The sequence below is a fragment of the Monodelphis domestica genome, chromosome X (assembly GCF_027887165.1).
Source record: "Monodelphis domestica isolate mMonDom1 chromosome X, mMonDom1.pri, whole genome shotgun sequence".
Lineage (NCBI taxonomy): Eukaryota > Metazoa > Chordata > Mammalia > Didelphimorphia > Didelphidae > Monodelphis > Monodelphis domestica.
In genome coordinates this window covers 39,362,909-39,387,920 of record NC_077235.1, presented here as the reverse complement: position 1 = coordinate 39,387,920, position 25,012 = coordinate 39,362,909, and the positions used below count along the sequence as shown (strand labels likewise).

At 37.8% G+C, this 25,012-nt stretch overlaps 1 long non-coding RNA gene across 22 annotated transcripts in view; it reads left to right on the top strand.

The window, feature by feature from the left end:
* The first annotated feature begins 659 nt into the window (after positions 1 to 659).
* LOC103098510 (uncharacterized) overlaps positions 660 to 25,012 on the top strand; it is a 143,087-nt gene continuing 118,734 nt past the window's right edge. For 17 of the 22 annotated variants that reach the window (XR_008914569.1, XR_008914566.1, XR_008914574.1 and 14 more), the window contains exon 1: positions 661 to 25,012. This exon is cut by the window's right edge. This is a non-coding gene — a long non-coding RNA (uncharacterized LOC103098510). The other 5 variants (XR_008914571.1, XR_008914570.1, XR_008914567.1 and 2 more) reach the window with 3 other exon arrangements.

Below are 25,012 nucleotides of genomic sequence, written 5' to 3'. Positions count from 1 at the left end.
ATGGGCTGCCGCTTCCCCAAGCTCCGAGAGCACAGACTTTCACTGAGACTTGGATAGCAGGATCCAGCCCGTGAGGCTGTCTTGCCCGCCCTGAGGGTTGCTGTTGTTTTGACCAGCTCTCTGCAGCGGAGGCCCCAGGCAGTAACTTTCACCCGGACCGACCAGCTCTTTGCAGCGGAGGCCCCAGGCAGTAACTTTCACCCGGACCGACCAGCTCTCTTCAGCGGAGGCCCCAGGCAGTAACTTTCACCCGGACCGAGTGGCTCTTTGCAGCGGAGGCCCCAGGCAGTAACTTTCACCCGGACCGAGTGGCTCTTTGCAGCGGAAGCCCCAGGCAGTAACTTTCACCCGGACTGGGACTTGGGTAGAAGACCCTGAGGGTTGTTGTTCCTCAGACCCTGCTCTCTGAGCCCGGCGAGGCTGCCGCTTCCGGGAGCCTTGGACTCTGCGCTCCTACCCCTGAGGTCCGAGGGATCTCGGGTTCTGGCTTTTAAGGGGAGCCGTACCTTTTGAACCGGGTCCAGGTCCAGGAGGAGGGTTCCCAGGGTCTGTGCTGTTGATCGTTTTGAATTTCGGTGCCTTAGGAGCTTCTAGTTTGAGATCGGTCGGGAAGGGTTTTCCGGAGATCTGAACTTCAGCTTTCTCTAAGCCACCATCTTAACCGGAAGTCCTATGATTTTGTTTTTTAATCAACTCTGCTATTTGCTTGCTTTTGGTGGTTGAGTTCATCCCATTCACTTTCAGAGTTATAATTACCCCCTGTGGATTCCCCAACATTTTGATTTCCTGTCCTAGTCCTGTCATTTTTCTTTCACTATTCCCTTCTATACCAGTGTTATTGTTTTTATTCAGTTACCCCAATTCCAAACATCATTTTACTTCCCTTTCTCCCTCCCTTCTTATTCCCTTCTTATATTCTTTATGGTCTTTTAAAATACCCCCTACCCTTTCCCTCCCTTGTATTGCTTCCCTCCCCCACCAGTTCATTTGTTACCCTTCTACTTCTCTATAGGGCACATATCAATTATCTGCCCCAGTGGATCTGATTTTTCTTCCTTCTTAGAGTCAATTTAAATGCATGTAAGAATTAAGTATTTACTTTCTCCAACCTCTTTACCCTTCCAGTGTATTGGTAGTCTCCCCTGCGCCCACCATGTACTTCTTTATGAAATGTAAATTTACCCCATTTTGTCTCTTTTCCCATTTCTTTTAATACTAACATTTTTAACCTCTAGTTTTATATATATTTATACCTACATACCTATATATGCATATCTTGACATTTCGTCCTATACAGTTTGTCACTCTTCCTTCTCAGTATAATTCTTGTATCTATCCAGGTGATAATAATTTTTTTGACTCCAAGACATTTATTTATTCATTGAAAATTTTATTTAGTCAATTTACAACATTATTCCTTGATTACAGGAATCACATTCCATCCTTCCCTCCCCTCCCCCACCCCTTCCTGTAGCTGACCTGTAATTCCATTGGGTTTCACAAGCTTCCTTGATCAGAACATATTTCATTGTTGTTGATGTTTGCACTAGGATGTTCATTTAGAGTCTATATCCCCAATTGTATCCTCCTCAACCCAAGTAATCAAGTAGTTGTTTTTCTTCTGTTTTTCAATTCCCACAGTTTTTTCTCTGGATTTGGTTTAGTGTTCATTCTAATTGGGTACAATGTTCTCCTGATTCTGCTCCTTTCACTCTGCATCAATTCGTGGAGGTCATTCCAGTTTACATGGAATTATTCCACTTTATTACTCCTTTGAGCACAATAGTATTCCATCACCAATATATACCACAATTTGTTAAGCCATTCCACAATTGAAGGACAACCCATCATTTTCCAATTTTTTGCCACCACAAAGAGCACAGCTACAAATATTCTTTTACATGTCTTTTTCCTTATTATCTCTTTGGGGTACAAACCCAGCAGTTCTGTGGATGGATCAAAGGGCAGACAGTCTCTTAGTGCCCTTTGGGCATAGTTCCAAATTGCCCTCCAGAATGGTTGGATTAATTTACAATTCCACCAGCAGTGCATTAATGGACTGACTTTGCCACATCCCCTTCAGCATTCATTTCTTCCCGTTGCTGTCATGTTAGCCAACAACCTCAGAGTTGTTTTGATTTGCATCTCTCTGATTATAAGAGATTTAGAACACTTTTTCATGTGCTTATTAATAATTTTGATTTCTTTAACTGAAAATTGCCTATTCATGTCCCTTGCCCATTTATCAACCAGAGAATGGCTTGATTTTTTGTATAATTGATTTACCTCTTTATAAAACTGAATAATTAGACCTTTGTCAGAGGTTTTTGTTACGAAGATTGTTTCCCAATTTGTTGCTTCCTTTCTAATTTTGGTTACATTGGTTTTGTTTGTACAAACCTTTTTAATCTGATGTAACCAAAAATATTCATTTTACATTTTGTGACTCTTTTTAAGTCTTGTTTGGTTTTTAAAATCGTTCCTGTCCCAAAGATCTGACATGTATACCATTCTGTGTTCACCTAATTTATTTATAGTATCCTTCTTTATATTCAATTCATTCACCCATTCTAAGTTTATCTTGGTGTAGGGTGTGAGATGTTGATCCAAACCTAATCTCTCCCATGCTGTCTTCCAATTTTCCCAGCAGTTTTTATCTAATAGTGGATTTTGGTCCCAAAAGCTGGGATCTTTGGGCTTGTCATAGACAGTCTTGCTGAGGTCGGTTACCCCATGTCTATTCCACTGGTCTTCCTGTCTGTCTCTTAGCTAGTTCCAAATTGTTCTTATAATCACTGCTATATAGTATAGTTTGATATCTGGGACTGTAAGTCCACATTCCTTTACATTTTTTTTTCATTATTTCCCTAGATATCCTTGCTCTTTTGTTCTTCCAAATGAACTTTGTTAGGGTTTTTTTCTAATTCAGTAATAAAGTTTTTTGGTAGTTCAATGGGTTTGGTACTAAATAAGTAAATACATTTGGGTAGGATGGTCATTTTTATGACGTTAGCTCATTCTACCCATGAGCAATTAATGTTTTTCCAATTGTCTAGAACTAGATTTTTTTAAACATTATTTTATTTGGACATTTCCAAATATTATTCATTAAAGACAAAGGTAATTTTCTTTTCCTCCCCTCCTCCCCCCACCTCTCCCGTAGCTGATGTGCAATTCCACTGGATATCACATGTGTTCTTGATTCCAGCCCATTTCCATGTTGTTGGTATTTGCATTAGAGTGTTCATTTAGAGTCTCTCCTCAGACATGTCCCCTATACCCCTGTAGTCAAGCAGTTTCTTTTCCTTGGTGTTTTTACTCCCACATTTTGTCCTCTGCTTGTGGATAGTGTTTTTTATCCTACATCCCTGCAGATTGTTTAGAGACATTGCATTGCCACTAATGGAGAAGTCCATCATGTTCGATTGTACCACAGTGTGTCAGTCTCTGTGTACAGTGTTTTCCAGGTTCTGCTCCTTTCGCTCTGCATCACTTCCTGGAGGTTGTTCCAGTCTCCATGTCATTCTTCCACTTTATTATTCCTTTTAGCGCAATAGTATTCCATCACCAATGTATACCACAATTTGTTCAGACATTCTCCAATTGAAGGGCATCCCCTCATTTTCCAATTTTTTGGCCACCACAAAGAGTGCAGCTATGAATATTCTTGTACAAGAAGTCTTTTTCCTTATTTTCTCCTTGGGGTACAAACCCAGCATTGCTATGGCTGGATCAAAGGGGAGACAGTCTTTTATCGTCCTTTGGGCAGAGTTCCAAATTGTCCTCCAGAATGGTTGGATCAATTCACATCCCCACCAGCAATAAACTAATGTCCTGACTTTGACACATCCCCTACAGCATTCATTATTTTCCGTTGCTGTCATGTTAGCCCATCTGCTAGGTGTGAGGTGATACCTCAGAGTTGTTTTGATTTGCATCTCTCTGATTATAAGAGATTTAGAACACTTTTTCATGTGCTTATTAATAGTTTTGATTTCTTTGACTGAAAATAGCCTATTCATGTCCCTTGCCCATTTATCAATTGGAAAATGGCTTGATTTTTTGTACAATTGATTTAGCTTTTTGTAAATTTGAGTAATTAGACCTATGTCAGAGGTTTTTATGAAGATTGTTTCCCAATTTGTTGCTTCCCTTCTGATTTTATTTACATTGGTTTGTTTGTACAAACCTTTTTAATATGATGTAGTCAAAATTAATTATTTTATATTTTGTGACTCTAAGTCTTGCTTGGTTTTAAAGTCTTTCCCTTCCCAAAGATCTGACATGTATACTATTCTGTGTTCACCTAATTTACTTATAGTTTCCTTCTTTATATTCAAGTCATTCACCCATTTTGAATTTATCTTGGTGTTGGGTATGAAGGGTTGATCCAAACCTAATCTCTCCCATACTGTCTTCCAATTTTCCCATTAGTTTTTATCAAATAGTGGATTTTTGTCCCAGAAGCCGGGATTTGGGGTTTATCATATACTTTCTTGCTGAGGTCACTTTCCCCAAGTCTATTCCACTGTTCTTCCTTTCTGTCTCTTAGAGAGTACCAAATTGTTTTTATGACTGCTGCTTTATAATATAGTTCGAGATCTGGGACTGCAAGGCCCCCTTCCATTGTACTGTTTTTTCATGATTTCCCTGGATATCCTTGATCCTTTGTTCTTCCAAATGAACTTTCTTATGGTTTTTTCTAAATCAGTAAAAAACACATTTTGGAAGTTCAGTGGGTATGGCACTAAATAGATAAATAAGTTTGGGTAGGATGTTCATTTTTATTATATTGGCTTGTCCTACCCATGAGCTTTTAATGTTTTTCCAGTTGCTCAAGTCTAGTTTTATTTGTGTGGAGAGTGTTTTGTAGTTGTGTTCATATAATTCCGGTGTTTGTCTCAGGAGATAGATTCCTAAGTATTTTATTTTGTCTAAGGTGATTTTGAATGGGATTTCTCTTTCTAGTTATTGCTGCTGAGCTGTGTTGAAAATATATAGAAATTCTGATGACTTATGCGGGTTTATTTTGTATCCTGCAACTTTGCAAAAGTTGTTGATTATTTCAATTAGCTTTTTGGTTGAATCTCTAGGATTCTTTAAGTAGACCATCACATCATCCACAAAGAGCAATAACTTGGTCTCCTCTTTGCCTATTTTAATGCCTTCAATTTCTTTTTCTTCTCTAATTGCTACTGTTGTTTCTAGTACAATGTCAAATAGTAGAGGTGATAATGGGAATCCTTGTTTCATGCCTGATCTTATTGGGAATGCATCTAGTTTATCCCCATTGCAGATGATGTTAGCTGATGGTTTTAGATATATACTGTTTATTATTTTTAGGAATGACCCTTCTATTCCTATGCTTTCTAGTGTTTTTAATAGGAATGGGTATTGTATTTTATCAAAGGATTTTTCTGTGTCTATTGAAGTAATCATGTGATTTTTGTTGGTTTGCTTGTTGATATGGTCAATTATGTGGATGGTTTTCCTAATATTGAACCAGCCCTGCATCCCTGGTATAAATCCTACTTGATAATGGTGAATGACCCTTCTGATCACTTGCTGGAGTCTTTTTGCTAGTATCTTATTTAAGATTTTTGCCTCTATATTCATTAGGGAGATTGGTCTATAATTTTCTTTCTCTGTTTTTGACCTGCCTGGCTTTGGAATCAGTATCATGTTTGTGTCCTAAAGAATTTGGTAGAACTCCCTCTTTGGTTATTATGTTAAATAGTTTGCATAGTATTGGGATTAGCTGTTCTTTGAATCTTTGATAGAATTCACTTGTGAATCCATCAGGCCCTGGGGATTTTTTCTTAGGGAGTTCTTTGATGGCCTGTTGGATTTCATTTTCTGATATGGGATTATTTAAGAATTCTATTACTTCTTCCATTAGACTAGGCAGTTTATATTTTTTTAAATATTCATCCATATCGCATAGATTTGTATATTTATTGCCATATAATTAGGCAAAGTAATTGTTAATGATTGCCTTAATTTCCTCTTCATTGGAGGTGATATCCCTATTCATTGGAGTTGATATCCCCCTTCTCATCTTTGATGCTGTTAATTTGCTTTTCTTCTTTCCTTTTTTTAATTAGATTGACCAGTACTTTGTCTATTTTGTTTGTTTTTTCAAAGTACCAGCTTCTAGTCTTATTTATTAGTTCAATAATTCTATCACTTTCGATTTTATTAATTTCTCCCTTAATTTTTAGAATCTCTAGTATGGTTTTCTTCTGGGGGGTTTTAATTTGTTTGCTTTCAAATTTCTTTAGTTGCATTTCCAATTCATTGATCTCTACCCTCCCTTGTTTGTTAATATATGCACTGCAGGATATGAATTTTCCTCTGATTACTGCTTTGGCTGCATCCCATAAGGTTTGAAAGGATGTCTCACCATTGTTACTTTCCTCAATGAAATTATTAATCATTTCTATGATTTGTTCTCTAACCGATTTTGGAGTATCATATTATTTAATTTCCAATTAATTTTTGATTTGGTTTTCCATGTACCCTTACCTATCATTATTTTTATTGCCCTATGATCTGAAAAGGCAGCATTTATTATTTCTGCTTTTCTGCATTTGTATGCATTTTTCTGTGACCTAGTGTATGTCAATCTTTGTGAATGTGCCATGTGGTGCTGAGAAGAAGGTGTATTCCTTTTTGTCCCTATTTATTTTTCTCCATATGTCTATGAACTCTAATTTTTCTAAGATTTCATTCACTTCTTTTACCTCTTTCTTATTTATTTTTTATTTGCTTTATCTAAATTTGATAGTGGTTGGTTCAAATCTCCCACTAATATGGTTTTACTGTCTATTTCCTGCTTCAGTTCTCCTAGTTTCTCCATTAGAAATTTGGGTGCTCCTCACACCCTACACCAAGATAAATTCAAAATTTGTGAATGACTTGAACATAAAGAAGGAAACTATAAGAAAATTAGGCAAACACAGAATAGTATACATGTCAGACCTTTGGGAAGGGAAAGATTTTTAAACCAAGCAAGACTTAGAGTCACAAAATGCAAAATAAATAATTTTGACTATATCAAATTAAAAAGTTTTGTACAAACAAAACCAATGGAACCAAAATCAGAAGGAAAGCAACAAATTGGGAAACAATCTTCAAAAAACCTTTGACAAAGGTTTAATTACTCAAATTTACAAAGAGCTAAATCAATTATACAAAAAATCAAGCCATTCTCCAATTGATAAATGGGCATGGGACATGAATAGGCAGTTTTCAGATAAAGAAATCAAAACTATTAATAGGCACATGAGAAAGTGTTCTCAATCTCTTATAATCAGAGAGATGCAAATTAAAACAACTCTGGTGTATCATCTCACACCTAGCAGATTGGCTAACATGACAGCAAAGAAAAGTAATGAATGCTGGAACGGATGTGTCAAAGTAGGGACATTAATTCATTGCTGGTGGGGTTGTGTACTGATCCAACCATTCTGGAGGGCAATTTGGAACTATGGCCAAAGGGCAATAAAAGACTGTCTACCCTTCGATCCAGTCATAGCACTGCTGGGTTTGTACCCCAAAGAGAAAATAAGAAAAAAGACTTGTATAAGAATATTCATAGCTGTGCTCTTTGTGGTGGCCAAAAATTGGAAAATGAGGGGATGCCCTTCAGTTGGAGAATGGCTGAACAAATTGTGGTATACATTGGTGATGGAATACTATTGTGCTAAAAGGAATAATAAAGTGGAGGAATTCCATGGAGACTGGAACAACCTCCAGGAAGTGATGCAGAGCGAAAGGAGCAGAACCAGGAAAACACTGTACACAGAGACTGACACACTGTGGTACAATCAAACGTAATGGACTTCTACATTAGTGTCAATGCAATGTCCCTGAACAATCTGCAGGGATCTAGGAGGAAAAAACACTATCCACAAGCAGAGGATAAACTGTAGGAGTAAAAACACCGAGGAAAAGTTATTGCTTGACTACAGGGGTAGAGGGGACATGTCTGAGGAGAGACTCTAAATGAACACTCTAATGCAAATACTAACAACAGGGAAATGGGTTCGAATCAAGAAAACTTGTGATACCCAGTGGAATTGTGCATCACCTATGGGATAGGTGGGGGAGAGGGCGAGAAAATGATCTTTGTTTCCAATGAATAATTCTCGGAAATGACCAAATAAAATTTTATTTTAGAAAAAGAAATAAATTTGGGTGCTATTCTATTTGGTGCATACATGTTGATGAGTAATATTTCCTCATTATCTATAGTCCCTTTTAACAAAATATATTTACCTTCCCTATCCCTTTTAATCAGGTCTATTTTTGCTTTGGCTTTGTCAGATATCATGATTGCGACTCCTGCCTTCTTTATATCAGTTGAGGCCCAGAAGATCTTACTCCATCCTTTAATTCTGACCTTGTGAGTGTCTACCTGCCTCATGTGTGTTTCTTGAAGACACCATATGGTGGGGTTTGGGATTATAATTCATTCTGCTATTTGTCTATGTTTTATGGGTGAGTTCATCCCATTCATGTTCAAAGTTATGATTTTCACTTGTGGACTCCCTGGCATTTTGATATCCTCCCCTAATTCTGACCTTGCTTCTTTAGCTATAACCTTTTAAGCCAGTGATTTACTTTAAATCAATCCCCCTAGTCCCCTCCCTTCATATGTTTTTCTTTCTAGCCCCTCCCTTTTTGTTCACTTCCACTCCCCCTTTCCTTCATTCCCTTTTTGTGTTCCTACCCCCTTGGTTTTCCCTTCTCCCTTACCCTTTGGATACGATAAAATTCAAGATCCCAATGGATCTGGATGTTCTGCCCTCTCAGAGTTGATTTCACTGAGAGTAAGTTTTATGTAATAACTCTCTTCCTCTCCTTCTTATAGGAGAATTCTTCCTATCCCCTTCCCATGTGTATCTTTGTATGAGAAAGATTATTCTATTTAGTTTTTTCCCTATTTCTTGGAGTATATCTTAGTACCATCAAAGATTCCCCCCTCCCTTTTTGTTTCTATCCCCCCTTTCTCCATATTATCTTGACGCCCCAAACTTTCCCTATGTGTGATTCTTCTTACTACTCTAATGATGCATACAATTTTTGAGAGTTACACATTACATTTCCCCCCCATATTAATACATATAAATTGATATAAATGTAGTCCTTATAGAAGAGAGTTTGAATAAAAGAAAAAAAATAACATTTTTCTCCTTTCCCTTTCCTTCATATTTACCTTTTCATGTTTCTCTTGCTCTTTGTGTTTGGATGTCAAACTTTCCACAGAGCTCTGTTCTTTTCTTTACAAACACTTGGAAATCTTGTATTTTGTTGAATGCCCATACTTTCCCCTGGAATTATATAGTCAGTTTTGATGGATAGCTGATTCTTGGTTGAAGACCCAGCTCTCTTGCTTTTCTGAATATCATGTTCCATGCCTTAATGTCGTTCAGTGTGGAAATTTCTAGGTCCTGTGTGACCCTGATTGGTGTTCCTTTATATCTACGTTTTCTTTTTCTGGCTTCTTGTAAGATTTTTTCTTTTGCTTGGAAGCTTTGAAATTTGGCATTTACATTCCTGGGAGTTGTCTTTTGGGGATTTAGTGTAGAGGGTGTTCTATGAACTCTTTCAATGCATATTTTGTCCCCTTGTTCTAGAATCTCTGGGCAGTTTTCTTTGATGATATCTTGTATTATGATATCAAGATTACTGTTTATTTCTGGCTTTTCTGGTAGACCAATGATTCTCAGATTGTCTCCCTTTCCTCTGTTTTCCAGGTCTGTCACCTTGTCAGTGAGATATTTTATGTTATCTTCTAATTCTTTATTCTTTTGACTTTGCTTTATTAATTCTTGTTTTTTTTGCAAGATCATTGTTTTCCAGTTGCTTGATTGTGACCTTTAAAGACTGGTTTTTTTTTTTCAGTTTGGTCTTACCTGTTTTTTGAGAATTTGAGCTGTTTCTGCATTTGTATATTTTGTTCTCTCAGATTACTGAGTTCCTTTTGCATTGTTTCCCATTTTTCCTGCCATAAGGCTCCCATCTTTTTGATAATTTCCGATTTAAATTCTTCAAGAGTTTGTGGAGAATTTCCACTTCCTTTGGAAGGTTTTGGAGCATTTGTTTGTGTTTCCTCTTCTATCTCCTCTTTATTTTCTATGTTTGCTCCATAAAATGTGTCCAAAGTCACCCCCTTCTTCTTGCTTTTCTTGGTGTTTGGAGGCTTTTGCACTTCTGTACTGTTTGCCATCTCTGTGTTTTTTCTTCCCCTTTCCAGTCAGAAATCTGAGTGAGGAGGACTGCCTCTTAGTGTATCTGTCTGATGGTCCGAGGCTTTAGCCCCAGGCAGAATGTCCATTCTCCGCAGTTGCGCTGTCTTCCTAGGGAAGCTCAGGGTCTGTCCTCCCCTGTCTGCCGGCTTTTCGGGTGTTACTGCTCTCAGTTCCCTCCAGTTGCTTCTCCACTGCCTTACTTCTATGCTCTGAGCCTGGCACAGCACTGTCCACAAGGTACCTCAGGGCCTTTGCTGGCCCTGAGGTTCCTGTCCTTTCAGAGGGCCCTGCACTCTACGGGGGGAGGGGTCCTGGCCTCCCTGAGCTCTGAGGATTCCTGATGGGATTAGGTTCAGCTGGGTTGATCTGGATGTGCCCCGAGGCAAAAAACTCCAGTGAGACTCTGATGGAATGACCCATCCAGGGGGCTACAGGCTCCTCCCGTCTCTCTCAGACTGCTTCCCTGCCTTCTGTGTTGGACGCCCCGAGATTGGCCCAGATTACTTTCAACGTGCGCCCTTCAGAACAGCCATCCCTGAGACCCATTTTCCGGCCCTGAGGTTCCCGCTGCTGCTGCTGTGGGCTCAGAGCTCTGGGTTGGGAGGGAGGGGTCCTGGGTCCTTCCTTCTGCCTTCCCCTTAGACACGAGTGATCTAGAATTCTGGCTTTTGAGGGGGCATACCTTTTGACTTGAGTCCAAAAGGAGGGTTCCCCGACTCCGTCCTGTTGTTAAGATTGAATTTCAGTCCCCTAGGAGCATTCACTTTGTGATCAGTAAGGAAAGGTTTTCAGAGGTCTGAACTTTTGCTGCTTCTAAGCCACCATCTTGACTGGAAGTCCTTAGACTAGTTTTTTATTTTATGGAAAGTGTGTTGTAATTGTGTTCATATAGTTGCTGTGTTTGTCTTGGCAGATAGATTTCTAAGTATTTCATGATTTTTTTTTCTTCTCTAATTGCTACTGGTAGTTTTTCTAGTACAATGTTGAATAATAGAGGTGATAATGGGCATCCTTGTTTCACTCCTGATCTTATTGGGAATGCTTCTAGTTTATCCCCATTGCAGATGATGTTTGCTGATGGTTTTAGAAATATACTGTTTATTATTTTTAGGAAAGTCCCTTCTATTCCTATGCTTTCTAGTGTTTTCAATAGAAATGGGTATTGAATTTTATCAAAGGCTTTTTCTGCATCTATTGAGATAATCATGTGATTTTTGTTGGTTTGCTTGTTGATATGGTCAATTATGTGGATGGTATTCCTAATACTGAAACGTCCTTGAATTTCTGGAATAAATCCTACCGGGTCAAAATGAACAATACTCATGATCACTTGCTAGAGTATTTTTACTGGTATTCTATTTAAGATTTTTGTATCTATGTTCATTAAGGAGATTGGTCTTTAGTTTTCTTTCTCTCTTTTTGACGTGCTTTGCTTTGGAATCAGTATCATATTTGTGTGATAAAAGGAATTTAGTAGAAATTTTTCTTTGCTTATTCTGTCAAGTAGTTTGTATAATATTGGGATTAGTTGTTCTTTGAATGTTTTTTATATTTTATTTGTGACTCCTTCTGGTCTTGGGGATTTTTTCTTAGAGAGTTATTTGATGGTTTGTTCAATTTCTTTTTCTGATATGGGGTTGTTTAGGTTTTCTGTTTCTTCCTCTGTTAATCTAGGCAATTTATATTTTTGTAAATTTTTATCCATATCACCTAGATTGCCATATTTACTGCCATATAATTGGGCATAATAGTTTTTAATGATTGCCTTAATTTCCTCTTCATTAGAAGTGATGTCTCTCTTTTCATCTTGGATACTGTCAATTTGGTTTTCTTCTTTCCTTTTTTAAGTACCAGCTTCTAGTCTTATTGATTAATTCAATAGTTCTTTCACTTTCAGTTTTATTAATTTCTCCTTTGATTTTTAGGATCTCTTATTTAGTCTTCATCTGAGGATTTTTAATTTGTTCACTTTCTAGTTTTTTTAATTTGAATGCCGAATTCATTGACCTCTCCCCTCCCTAATTTGTTAATATATGAATTCAGGGATATAAATTTTCCCCTGAGTACTGTTTTGGCTGTATCCCATTGATTTTGAAAGGATGTCTCATCATTGTAATGGTCTTCAATGAAATTAATTGTTTCTATGATTTTTATTTAACTGATTTTGGAGAATCGTATTATTTAATTTTTAATTATCTTTTTTATTTTCTCCTCCATGCACCCTTACTAATTATTATTTTCATTGCATCGTGATATGAGAAGGTTACATTTATTATTTCTTCTCTTTTGCACTTGTTTGTTGAGTTTTTAGGCCCTAGTACATGGTCCATCTTTGTGAATTCACCATGTGCTACTACAGAGAAGGTGTATTCCTTTTTTTCCCTATTTATTTTTTTCTACTTATGTACTAACTCTAATTTTTCTAAGATTTCCTTCACTTCTCTTACCTCTTTCTTATTTATTTTTTTGGTTTGATTCATCTGGTTCTGATAGAGGAAGTTTCTGGTCTCCAACTAGTTTAGTTTTTCTGTCTGTTGCATCCTTGAGCTCCACTAGTTTTTCTTTAGAAATTTGGATGCTATGCCATTTGGTGCATACATGTTGAGTACTGCTATTTCCTTATTTTCTATTCTCCCTTTTATCAGGATGTAATTTACCTTCCCTATCTCTTTTGACTCAATCTATTTTTTACTTTGGCTTTGTCAGATATCATGATTGTGACTCTTGCTTTTGTTTTACCAGTTGATACCAAATAGTTTTCCTCCACCTGCTTACTTTTACCCTATGTGTGTCTACCTTCCTCATGTGTGTTTCTTGTAGACAGAATATTGTAGGGTTTTGGATTCTAATCCACTCTGCTATTCACTTGCATTTTGTGGGTGAGTTCATTCTATTCACATTCAGAATTATGATTACCAGCTCTGTATTGCCCAGCATTTTGATTTCTACTCTTCCTTCTTTCACTATTTCCTGCTCTACCAGTGTTTTGTTTTTAATCAGTCCCCCTAATTCCCAACCTTTTCTACCACCACTCCCTTCTTATTCCCCTCTTATTTTCTTTACAATCTTTTTAAACTACCCCCATCCTCGCCCTCCCTTGTACCAGTCCATTTGTTACCCTTCTACTTCTCTATAGTGCGCAAATCAATTCTCTGCCCCATTATATTTAATTGTTCTTCCCTCTTAATTTCAATGTGTGTACGAATTGAATATTTCCTGTCTCCAACTTCTTTACCCTTACAGTATATTGATGTTCTCCACCCCCCCCAACATGAACTTCTTTGTGACGTATAAATTTACCACATTTTGTTTCTTTTCCCATTTCTCTTGGTATTAACCTCTTTTTTAACTCTAGTTGTATATATATACATATTTATATATACATATATATATACATATTTATGTTTTGCCATTTCATCCTATACAGTTTGTTGCTGTTCCCTGTAAGTATAATTCTTCTAGCTACCCAGCTGATAACAATTTTATCCCTTCTTTGCTCCCCGTATTTGGCTGTGCTCTTGCTCCTCTCATTTTGTTTTGGTTTTGGGGCTGTCAGTCTCCCCTCTTGGAGCTTTGTCAGATCTCTTGGTACAGTCTCTAGGGGAGGAAAGTTAGCCTCCCTGTCCTCTGGAGGCTTTTGATTGGATTGAGTTCACTTGGGTTGGGCTGTATGTGGTATGAAGCACTGAGGCTCTGAAGACTCCTGGAAGGCTGGGCCGCCCAGGCTCTCTCCAGTTCTCTCCAGTTCTCTCCAGCTGCTTCTCCGTGGTCCGCAAGTGCCTATGCCTGCCTCCCTAAACTCTGAGGAGTTCTGATGGGATTAGTTCAACTGGATTGGTCTGGATGTGCCTGAGGCAAGGGTGAGACTGGAGCCCAATGGAGGGACCCAGCCACCGCCTGTTTCTCCCTGACTTCCTCCCCTCTGTCCAAGCTGGATGCTCCGAGCCCGGCTCCCCGCTGCTCACAAGGTAGACCCTGAAAACCAGCACCTTTGCCTGCTCAGAGGTTCCCACTGCTGCTGGGGGCTCAGCCCTCCGGGTTGTGGGGGAGGGGTCCTGGGACCTTTGCTCTGCCTTCCCCTTAGCCCTGAGTATTCTCGGATTCCAGCTTTTGGGGGGGGCGTACCTTTTGATTTGAGTCCAGAAGGAGGGTTCCCCTCTTCTGTCCTGTTGTTCAGATTGAATTTCGGTGCCCTAGGAGCATTCAGTCTGTATCGGTAAGGAAGGGTCTTCCACGAGGTCTGAACTTTTGCTGCTTGCTAAGCTGCCATCTTCAGGTGATAACAACTTTAAAGAGTTACCAATATCCTCTTTTCTTGTAGGAATACAAATCATTCTAACTTATTGGGTCCCTTTTAAAAAGTTTTTTGTTTGTTTTTTTCCCCTTTCTTAGTTACCTTTTGGTGATTCTCTTGATTTCTGTGTCTGGGCTTCAAATTTTATGTTCAAGTCTGGTCTGTTCTTTAGGAATGCTTAAAAGTCTTCTATTTTATTAAATGACCATACTTTCCCCTGCAAGAATATAGTCAGTTTTGCTGGGTACTTGATTCTTGGTTGTTGATCTAGTTTCCTTGCTTTCTGGAATGTCATATTTCATGCCTTTCGGTCCTTCAGTCTAAATGTAGCCAGATCCTATGATATCCTCACTGTGGTCCCATGGTATCTGAATGACTTCTTCTTAGCAGCTTTTAATAATTTTTCCTTAGGCTGGTAGTTCTTGAATTTGACTATAATATTCCTGGTCATTGCCAATTCAGAATGAAATATAGATCACTATGGATTCTTATATCTCCACTTTTCCCTCTTGCTCAAGAATGTTGGAGCAGTTTTCTTGGATAATTTCCTGTAGAAAGATGTCCAGGTTTTTCCTGTTGTCATGTTCTTCTGGTAGTCCAATAATTCTTAAATTATCTCTCCTGGCTCTGCTTTCAAGACTTCTCTTTTTGTGAATGGGTTGTTTCATATTTTCCTCAATTTTTTCATTCTTTTGATTTTGTTTTATAGATTCTTGTTGCCTTGTGTAGTCATTTCTTCTAGTTGTTGGATTCTAGTTTTTAAAGACTGAATTTCATCCCTGACTTTTTGATTATTGTGCTCCTTCTGATCTTTCATCTTCTTTGCCTCATTTTCAAGATGGTTGATTTTGGATTTCAAGACATTGCTTCCTCATTTTAGTTCAAGTGCCTCTGTTTCAAGATGATTTATCTTGCTTTTAAATTTATTTTCTAAATTGTCTTTAGCCCTCTCTTAATTGTTTTTTGAATTGTAGTTTGAGTTCTTCCAAAGCTTGGGCCCACCTCGCTGGAGTTTCTGTGTTTTTGCTTGGGGTTGCTTGGTCCTCCTCTGCTCCATTTGTTCTTTGTTTTTGTTTTTTGTTTTTTTACTTTTAAACATTATTTTATTTGGTCATTTTCAAACATTATTCATTAGAAACAAAGATCATTTTCTTTTCCTCCCCCCCTCTCCGCTCCCGCCACCCCTCCCATAGCCAATGCGCGATTCCACTGGATATCACATGTATCCTTGCTCCGAACCCATTTGCATGTTGTTGGTATTTGCATTAGGGTGCTCATTTAGAGTCTCTCCTCATTGATATCCCCTCCACCCCTGTAGTCAAGCAGTTGCCTTTCCTCGGTGTTTTTACTCCCACAGTTTATCCTCTGCTTGAAGATAGTGTTTTTTCTCCTAGATCCCTGCAGATTGTTCAGGGACATTGCATTGACACTAATGGAGAAGCCCATTATGTTCGATTGTGCCACAGTGTTTCAGTCTCTGTGTATAATGTTCTCCTGGCTCTGCTTCTTTCACTCTGCATCACTTCCTGGAGGTCGTTCCAGTCTCCATGGAATTCCTCCACTTTATTATTCCTTTTAGCACAATACTATTCCATCACCAACAGATACCAGTTTGTTCAGCCATTCCCTAATTGAAGGGCATCCCCTCATTTTCCAATTTTTTGCCACCACAAAGAGCGTAGCTATGAATATTCTTGTACAAGTCTTTTTCCTTATTATCTCTTTGGAGTACAAACCCAGCAGTGCTATGGCTGGATCGAAGGGCAGAGAGTCTTTTATTGCCCTTTGGCCATAGTTCCAAATTGCCCTCCAGAATGGTTGGATCAGTTCACAACCCCACCAGCAGTGGATTAATGTCCTGACTTTGACACATCCCCTACAGCATTCATTACTTTCCTTTGCTGTCATGTTAGCCAATCTGCTAGGTGTGAGGTGGTACCTCAGAGTTGTTTTGATTTGCGTCTCTCTGATTATAAAGATTTAGAAGACTTTTTCATGTGCTTATTAATAGTTTTGATTTCTTTAACTGAAAACTGCCTATTCATGTCCCTTGCCCATTTTTCAATTGGAGAATGGCTTGATTATTTGTACAACTGGTTTAGCTCTTTATAAATTAGTTTAGCTCTTTATCAATTTGAGTTATTAGACCTTTGTCAGAGGTTTTTGTTATGAAGATTGTTTCCCAATTTGTTTCTTCCATTCTAATTTTAGTTACATAGTTTTTGTACAAAACCTTTTTAATTTGATGTAGTCAAAATTATTTATTTTACATTTTTTACTCTTTCTTAGTCTTACTTGGTTTAAAAATCTTTCCCTTCCCAAAGGTCTGACATGTATACTATTCTGTGTTCACCTAATTTACTTATAGTTTCCTTTTTATGTTCAAGTCATTCCCCCATTTTGAATTTATCTTGGTATTGGGTATGAGGTCGAAACCTAATCTCTCCCACACTGTCTTCCAATTTTCACAGCAGTTTTTATCAAATAGTGGATTTTTGTCCCAAAAGCTGGGATCTTTGTGTTTGTCATAGACTGTCTTGCTGAGGTCACTTACCCTAAGTCCATTCCACTGATCCTCCTTTCTGTCTCTTAGAGAGTACCAAATTGTTTTGATGACCACTGCTTTATAGTGTAGTTTCAGATCTGGGACTGAAAGTCCCCCTTCCATTGTACTTTTTTTTTCATAATTTCCCTGGATATCCTTGATCCTTTGTTCTTCCAAATGAACTTTTTTATGGTTTTTTCTAATTCAGTAAAAAAGTTTTTTGGAAGTTCAATGGGTATGTCACTAAATAGATAGATAAGTTTCAGTAGGATGGTCATTTTTATTATGTTAGCTCATCCCACCCACGAGCAATCAATGTTTTTCCAATTGTTTAGGTCATTTTAATTGTGTGGAGAGTGTTTTGTAGTTGTGTTCATATAGGTCCTATGTTTGTCTCTGCAGATAGATTCCTAAGTATTTTATGTTGTCTAGGCTGACTTTAAATGGAATTTCTATTTCTAATTCTTCCTGCTGAGATCTGTTGGAAATATATAAAAATGCTGATGACTTATGTGGGTTTATTTTGTATAGTAGTTTTGACTAGTACCTTGTCAATTTTATTTGGTTTTTCAAAATACCAGCTTCTAGTCTTATTTATTAAATCAATAGTTCTTTGACTTTCAATTTTATTGATTTCTCCTTTAATTTTTAGGATCTCTAATTTAGTCTTCATCTGAGGATTTTTAATTCATTCACTTTCTAGTTTTTTAATTTGTATACCCAATTCATTGACCTCTGACCTTCTTAATTTGTTAATATATGAACTCAAGGATATAAATTTTCCCCTGAGTACTGCTTTGGCTGCATCCCATAGGTTTTGAAAAGCTGTCTTATCGTTGTCATTTTCTTCAATGAAGTTATTAATTGTTTCTACTATTTGTTATTTAACTAGCCGGTTTTGGAGGATCATATTGTTTAATTTCCAATTAATTTTTTATTTACCTCTCCATGTACCCTTACTAATTATTATTTTTATTGCATTGTGGTCTGAGAAGGTTGCATTTATTATTTCTGCTCCTTTTACTTGTTTTCAATGTTTTTATGCCCTAGTACATGGTCAATTTTTGTGAATGTATTTCTTTGTGACATATAAATTTACCCCCATTTGTTTCTTTTCCTATTTCTTTTAGTATTAACATCTTTTTTTCTCTTGTATACACACACACATTTTTGTATGCATACATCTACATACCTATTTATGCCTTGTCCTTTTATCCCTTACAGTTTGTCACTGTTCCCTCTAAGTGTAATTCTTCTAGCTACTCAGGTGATAACAATAGTTTTTTAGAGTTACCAATGACTTTTTCTTACAGGGATACATATAATTTTAACTGATTGAGTCTCTTAAATTTTTTGTGTGTTGTTTTGTTTTGTTTTTCTTTTTTCCCTCTTTTTAAATTACTTTTTGATGATTTTCTTGAGTGTTGTGCTTGGACATCAAAGTTTATGTTCAGGTCTGGTCTTTACAAATTCTTCGAATTCTTCTGTTTTGTTGAATGACCATACTTTCTTCTGCAAGAATATAGTCAGGTTTGCTGGGTGGTTGATTCTTGGTTGTAGACCTAGTTCCCTTGCTTTCTGGAATATCATATTCCTTTCAGTCCTTCAGTGTGGATGCAGCCTGATCCTGAGTTAACCTCACCGTGGTTCCATGGTATCTGAATGACTTCTTCTTGGCAGCATGTAATATCCTTTCTTTGGTCTGATAGTCCTTGAATTTGGCAATAACATTCCTGGGTGTTGTCAATTGAGGATTAAGTACAGGAAGTGATCTGTGGATTCTTTCAATCTCCACTTTTCCCTCTTGTTCTAGGATACTGGGACAGTTTTCTTGAACAATTTCCTGTAGTATTATGTCCGGGCTTTTTCTTTTGTCATGATCTTCTGGTAGGCCAATAATTCTTAAATTGTCTTTATAATTATAATTGACAGCTTCTATCCAGGCAATTAACAAAGAGCAAATGGGTCAAAATGGCGGCTTGGGAGCAGCAATAGTTCAGACCTCTGAATACCCTTCCTTACCAATCACAAAATGAACACTCCTAGGGAACTGAAAATCAAACCTAACAAGAAAACAGATGCAAGGAACCCTCCTGTGGACTCAATCCAAAAGGCACACCCCCCCCCCAAAGCCGGAATCTGAGAATACTTGGTTTTAAAGGGAAGGCAGAAGGAAGGTCACAGGACCCCTCCCCCCACCCACCCAGAGTGCTGAGCCCCCAGCAGTAGTGGGAACCTCTGAGCAGTCAAAGGTGCTGGTCTAGAGGGGTGTACCTTGTGGGAAGGGCTGTGCCAGACTCAGAGCATCCAACACAGCTGGCAGGGAAGCAGCCAGGGAGAGATCCAAGAGCTGGGAGCCTGGGCGGCTGGTTCCTTCCATTTGGCTCAAGCCATAATGGACGTTTTTGCCTCAGGGCACACATAGCTCAAACCAGTTGAACTTAATCCAGTCAGGAGTCCTCAGAGCTCAGGAAGGACAGGACCCCTCCTCCCCCCCCCCCAGAATGCTTGGCCTCCACAAGGACAGGAACCTCTGGGTGGTCAAAAGCACTGCACTAGAGAATGTACCCTGTAAGCAGAGCTGTGCCAAGCTCAGAGCATTGAACACAGGTGGTGGGGAAGCAGCTGGAGAGAACTGGAGAGCGCCTTGGTGGCTGAGACCTTCCATTTGGCTCCAGCCTTCCAGAAGGTTTTGGCCTCAGAGGACTTAGGGTCCAACACAGCTGAACTTAATCCCATCAAAAGCCTCCAGAGGATAGGGAAGCTCAAACTCCTTCAGAGACTGCACTGAGAGGTCTGACAAAGCTCCAAGAGGGGAGACTGACAGCCCCAAAACAAAAAAAAAGAAAGAAAGAAAATGAGAGGAGCAAGAGCACAGACAAATACAGGGACCAAAGAAGGGGCAAATATGAGCAAATAGCAGAAAAAGAAGAAACAAATTACAATAGAAATATTCTACACAGCCAACGGAAGAGAGGGGTAGAGATCAGCAAACGATAATCTTAAACAGCTTACTGACACACCCTCTGTCTATGTATACTTCTAACTATTACAATGATAAAAATGTGTAAGAGTTGTAGATATCTTTCCATATAGGAATATAAATAATTTGACCTTTTTGAAGCTCTTACATTTTTTCTTTTTCTTATTTACCTTTTTATGCTTCTCTTGAATTTTGTATTTTGATACCAGATTTTCTGTGTACTTCTTACCTTTAATCAAGAATGCTTGGAAATATATTTTATTAAATAACCATCCTTTCCCCTGAAAGATATTACTCAGTTTTGATGGGTAGCTGATTCTTGGTTTTAAAACCAGTTCCCTTGCCTTATAGATTATCATATTCCAAGCCTTCTAATCTTTACTTCAATATGGATTCTGCCAGATCCTGTGTAATTCTGACTGGGGCGCTGTGACATTTGGAATTGTTTCTTTTTGACTGTTTGCAGTATTTTCTCCTTGACCTGGGAACTCTTGAACTTGGCTATGATATTCCTGGGAGTTGTCGTTTGGGAATTTATTACAGAAGGTGATCTGTGGATTCTCTTGATTTCTATTTTACCCTCTTGTTCAAGAATATCAGGGCAGTTTTCTTTGATAATTTCTTGTAATATGATGTCTAGGCTTTTTTAAAAATCATGACTTTCAGGTAGTCCAATCATTTTTAAATGATCTCTCCTAGATCTATTTTCCAGGTCAGTTGTTTTTTCAATGATATATTTCACATTTTCTTTTATTTTTTCATTCTTTTGATTTGATTTTATTGTTTCTGGATGTCACATGAAGTCATTAACTTCTATATTTGCCCAATAATATATTTTTTAATTTTTTTTGGTTACAATACTCACTTTATTTCCCTCCCTCCCCTCCACCCACCCTCCCATAGCCGACACACAATTTCATTAGGTATTACTTGTGTCCTTGATCAGAACCTATTTCCAGGTTGCTGGTGTTTGCAACAGGATGTTCATTTAGAGTCTACATCCCCAACCATATGCACTTGAAACCATGTAATCAAGTAGTTGTTTTCCTTCTGTGTTTCTACTCCCACAGTTTTTCCTCTGAATGTGTACAGCATTTTTTTCTCATAGATCCCTCTGAGTTGTTCAGGATCACTGCATTACCACTAATGGAGAAGTCCATTACATTCGATTGTACCACAGTGTATCAGTCTCTGTATACAACGTTCTCCTGGGTCTGCTCCTCTCACTCTGCATCAATTCCTGGGGAGTTGTTCCAGTTCCCATGGAATTCCTCCACTTTATTATTCCTTTGAACACAATAGTATTCCATCACCAATGTATACCACAATTTGTTCAGCCATTCCCCAATTGAAGGGCATCCCCTCATTTTCCAATTTTTTGCCACCACAAAGCAAAGCTATTAATATTCTTTTACATGTCTTTTTCCTCATGATCTCTTTGGGGTATAAACCCAGCAATACTATGGCTGGAACAAAGGGCAGACAGTCTTTTAGTGCCCTTTGGGCATAGTTCTAGATTGTCCTCCAGAAAGGTTGGATCAATTCACAACTCCAACAGCAATGAATTAATGTATTGACTTTGCCACATCCCCTCCAGCATTCATTACTTTCCTTTTCTGTCATGTTAGCCAATATGGTAGGTATGATGTAATACCTCAGAGTTGTTTTGATTTGCATTTCTCTGATTATTAGAGATTTAGAGCACTTTTTCATGTGCTTATTAATAGTTTTGATTCCTTTATCTGAGAACTGCCTATTCATGTCCCTTGCCCATTTATCAATTGGAGAATGGCTTGATTTTTTGTACAATTGATTTAGCTCTTTGTAAATTTGAGTAATTAAAACTTTGTCAGAGATTTTTATGAAGATTGTTTCCCAATTTGTTGCTTCCCTTCTGATTTTAGTTACATTTGTTTTGTTTGTTCAAAAGCTTTTTAATTTGATGTAATCAAAATTATTGATTTTACATTTTGTAATTTTTTTCTAGCTCTTGCTTGGTTTTAAAGTCTTTCCTTTCCCAAAGACCTGACATGTATACTATTCTGTGTTTGCCTAATTTTCTTATAGTTTCCTTCTTTATATTCAGATCATTCACCCATTCTGAGTTTATCTTGGTGTAGGGTGTGAGATGTTGATCCAAACCTAATCTCTCCAATACTGTCTTTCAGTTTTCCCAGCAGGTTTTATCAAATAGTGGGTTTTGGTCCCCAAAAGCTGGGATCTTTTGGCTTATCATAGATTATCTTGCTGAGTTCATTTACCCCTAGTCTATTCCAGTTATTCTCCTTTCTGTCTCTTAGCCAGTACCAAATTGTTTTGATGACCACTGCTTTATAAGTATAGTTTGAGATCTGGGACAGCAAGTCCTCCTTCCTTTGAATATTTTTCATTATTTCCCTGGATATCCTTGATCTTTTGTTCTTCCAAATGAACTTTGTTATGGTTTTTTCTAATTCAGTATAAAATTTTTTTGGTAGTTCAATAGGTATGGCACTAAATAAGTAAATTAATTTGGGCAGGATTGTCATTTTTATTGTGTTAGCTCATCCTACCCATAAACAATAAGTGTTTCTCCAATTATTTAGGTCTAGTTTTAATTGTGTGGAGAGTGTTTTGTAGTTGTGTTCATATAGTTCCTGTGTTTGTTTTGGCGGATATATGCCCAAGTATTTTATATTGTCTAGGTGATTTTAAATGTGATTTTAAGTGGAATTTCTCTAATTCTTGCTGAGGAGATGGGTTGGAGATATATAGAAATGCTGATGACTTATGTGGATTTACTTTGTATTCTGCAACTTTGGTAAAGTTGTTGATTATTTAAACTAGCTTTTTGGTTGATTTTCTAGGATTCCTTAAGTATACTATCATATCATCCTCAAGGAGTGATAGCTTGGTCTCCTAATTGCCAATTCTAATACCTTCCATTTCTTTTTCTTCTCTAATTTCTACTGCTAGTGTTTCTAGTACAATGTTAAATAATAGAGGTGATAATGGGCATCCTTGTTTCATGCCTGATCTTATTGGGAAGGCTTCTAGTTTATCCCCATGGCAGATGATGTTTGCTAATGGTTTTCAGACATATAGTGTTTATTATTTTGATGAAAGGCTCTTGTATTCCTATACTTTCTAGAGTTTTCAATAGGAATGAGTGTTGTATTTTATCAAAGGTTTTTTCTGCATCTATTGAGATAATCATGTGATTTTTGTCAATTTGTTTCTTATTATGGTCAACAATGTGGATGGTTTTCCTAATATTGAATCATCCTTGCATTCCTAGTATGAATCCTTGTAAAGGTTGAATATTATGGTTGAGACTGAAAAAACTTAAATTTAAATGGTTGCCAAGGGAAATCCCAAATAATAAAATACCTGTCAGCTGCCAAATTTTTTTGGTGATTTAATTACAACAGGATGAAGAAAATATTAGAGGGAAAGAGAAAGAGGGAGAGAAGGAAAGAGGGAGAGAAGGAAAGGAGTTTAACTCAGAACCACTCTGCCTCAGGCTGAGCCAAGGCGGGCGCTAAGGCCTTGGAAAGCCAAGGCAAAGAAAGGGGTCAGTCCTTATCACTCATGTGACAAGTCTGAAGGAAAGCTGTCTGTCGGGCTCCTCCAAGTTCAAGCTCCAGGATCTAACTGAACTCTAACCCTCTCCACAGGAAGTCACAAGAACTCCAGAGGCTGTTCTCTGCCTTACTTCCTGCATCTCACATGTGCCAATTGTGGCTCGAGCTTGACTTAGGACAGCCCAGAGGTCTGTCCTTTTTTTGCACATGTCTGTTGAAGGCCATTTTCTCAGATAATTAAATCTTGAGTTTAATGCAGACCTTCCTAATCTTGTTAAACTAAGAAGGGAGGAGAAATGTAGTTTCCAAGACCTGATTCTTTATTCCAAGTATCTCTATTGTTATTGATCAGGAAATAGCTAAATCAGATCTTCTAAAGAATGATCTGATTAGGGTGGAATAGTTTTGAAAATCCCAATTTCCCCTGAGGCCCGAGGAAGACTAGTCTCTCCAATGGGTCTTGTAAACATACCTACTATGAAATTACAATAATTAGACATAAGGGGAAAATAGGAGAGATAGAGAGAGAGAGACAACAAAACCAATGTTTTGCTGGGTGCATTGACAAAAGCCAATTAGGGGGCAGTCCCCTTTGGAAGAAGAGTGTACATTCAAAATAAATTCAATCAACCTTCAGTTCAATCAACCACACCCCAAGGTTCATTCTTCATCTTGATGTAATATAGGTTTTTTGGCATCTTTCTGCAACAGTTCATTCTCTGGATTTAGGGGTTAGCAAGCTTCTTCCTTGAGGATCTTTCTTGAACAAAAAAATTTCAAAATCTTGGATTTTTATTACAATACAATCCCCCTCCCTGAAGTGGGTGTTAAAAAATTCAGTTCAGCTAAGGATGCATTGTTGAGTTATGGGGGTGTATGAGTCAGTTATTAAAAGAATTCAAAAACAATAAAAACAACACAAACCAAAAAACAAAAACAAAAAATTTATAAAGGGAAAAATATGGAAGAAAGTTAAACCTTTGGGAGGAAGAAAAAATAAAATAAAAAAATCAGAATCAAAATACCAAAATCTATGTATATAAAATGTTGAGTAAGCAAGAATAAATTCATAATGGGTCCTTGTACAGGTCCAATTTAAAGTAATTTCTATCCCACAAGTCTGTAGGACAGAATGCAGTAATATTTCCCTTACCCATTTGCAGCCAAGACTACAGGTAGTTGCCATACTATAAGAAGGAAAGGAACTAGAATTCTATTTTGATAGGGAAGAGTCATTCCCTGGTCTGATGTTTAGTAATTCTCAGAGATATAGGGAGCCAGCATGATAGTCAAATTTTGGTACTTGTATGAGTACTTCACAAAGAGTGTAGATACAAGGAAGTCCTGCGACTTAACATATGTCAAGCTCCG